Genomic DNA, 2,052 nt, shown 5'->3' with positions numbered 1-2,052 from the left:
AATCATATAAAATAATAATTCAAAAAGTATCAAACCAACTATCATCTAACTTGATCAAATGATAACAATAGATATGTAGTCGCACAAACTAGATAATTAGCCATTCAATATATATGTCTGTTTTGTTAGTTCTATTATTAAAATAGTAACAAAAAAAAAAAATGCTAACGATTTAATAGAGAAGAAAAAAAAATCATATTTTTTATAGCCTTTGTTGCTTAATGCTAGAATGACAAATTAGATGAAAGAGAGTAAATACTGTGTGAAGATAGAACGAGAGGAAGTGTCTTCTACCATTCAAGAGCAAAAAGATAGATGAAATGACAAATTGAACAGAGATTGACGTTTTTCTCACTATTTTTCTTCTTTTGAATATGTTTGGATATGAGCTTTTAAAAAAATTTTAAGTTTCGATCATTTTAGACCAAGAAAGAATATGACCGTGTTCCCTCCGTATCCCTCATGTATTCGAGTCATATCCGATATTTTTTTATTTTTTAAAAATGCTGGATACTTCATTTCTGTATCGGACACGTATCGGACGCATATCGGTATCCGATACGTATCCGATACGAATACGGCATGAAATTTGAAGTATCCGTACTTCATAGATTAGCACAATTTGAACATTACAATAAGCTTAGCTCTAAAGGTATTTTTTAAATGCATAAATATAATTATTCCATCCTGAATTTTAAAATAAAATAAACAAATTTTCAACTTGTAATTAAATGTAGTGTTAAGTCTTACCTAAATATGCCGGGAGCGACCATAAGATCATACCCCTCCGTATGATAGCGGCCAACTGCTACAACCTTGTCCCCAGGAACAAGAATAAATTTGTTGGAATGTCGGCCAAGAGTGGGTTTGGTGGTTTCTCTTAAATCACGAGCAACTTCGGGGCTAATCGGCATGGAATCATCCACATCTCTTAGTATTGCAGTTTGTAGAGGAACTTCCGAACGAATGCGAACTGTGGCAATATTGTAGTAAAAGTCGCATCCAATAACGTCTCCTTCATAGGATTTTCCATCCCAAAAATGTACAAGGATCTGAAAAAGAAAAAATAAATAAAGACCTTTTTTTCCTAACATATAAGTACAAATAAATATTTACATACGTATACATAATACTACACATGCACATCTAATAAAGAAAAAAATAGAAAGATAAAGATAAAACTAAAATCGCATATTATCAACCTTTATATTATCTGTTGGTGAAAACTCAAAATTGGACCGTCTTAATAAACTAGCTGTAGTTAATAAAAATGCTTCGAAAATGCCATCATCAGTGCGGTTGCATTCAATCGTTGTCCCAAAAGCACAGAAAAGTATTTCTTCACCTACAAAAGAAATTTTTCAAAAAATATTAAATAATTTTTAAAAAAAGGTGTTAAAAGGTGAAATGGTACCAGCCTTCTTTCGAATGCTCGGACATGGATGAAAGAAAATTTACCTACAAACGATACAAGACTAGCTACCGTTTCTGATAATTTCAGAGCAGCTCTTTTCGAATATATATCTAAATCCGCATTAGAGTCATATATCCGGAATGTATTTTTAAAAGTATTTTCCATAATCATAAAAGAGGAAGGCCCTGTACACAAATAAAAATAAATAAATAATAATAAATTTAATTCAATCTAAATAAGAAAATGAAGTTTAAAAATAGTTCAAAAAACACACCTAAACTAATTTCGTGCCTCCATGGGCTGAAATCCCTCATCTTTTCTTCGGACGAGCGGCTATCACTCTGCATGGTGCCTACAAAACAATGTTTAGAGAAACAATAAGAACTTTTAAGTAAAGTATTCCCAACCCAAAAAGAAGAAAAAAAAAGAAATACATACCACGAGTTGTTCAAACAAGTATCAAACTAAATAAAACGAGACCCACAAAAATGAAATTATTAAAAAAAGAAAAAAAAAATTCCAAAGCACCACATAAAAATTATAGTGTTTACCAATTAATTTAAAGAAGCAAACTTCAAAATGCTCCCGAAGACAACTCAGACGAACTCACAAGAGAGCAAGGGAGACGAGACTGCTGC

The 2,052-nt window shown here is 31.6% G+C and overlaps 1 long non-coding RNA gene across 1 annotated transcript; it reads right to left on the bottom strand.

Annotated features, from left to right (window-relative positions):
• LOC109724719 lies at positions 1,261 to 1,766 on the bottom strand. The gene is made up of 3 exons (XR_002220047.1): positions 1,689 to 1,766; positions 1,459 to 1,599; positions 1,261 to 1,345 (listed from the first exon to the last, which is right to left on the bottom strand). It is a non-coding gene; the product is annotated as an uncharacterized LOC109724719 (long non-coding RNA).

This window comes from Ananas comosus, linkage group 19, assembly GCF_001540865.1.
Source record: "Ananas comosus cultivar F153 linkage group 19, ASM154086v1, whole genome shotgun sequence".
Classification (NCBI taxonomy): domain Eukaryota; kingdom Viridiplantae; phylum Streptophyta; class Magnoliopsida; order Poales; family Bromeliaceae; genus Ananas; species Ananas comosus.
The sequence above is the reverse complement of the archived record's forward strand: the minus strand, read 5'-3'. Positions and strand labels throughout refer to the sequence as shown.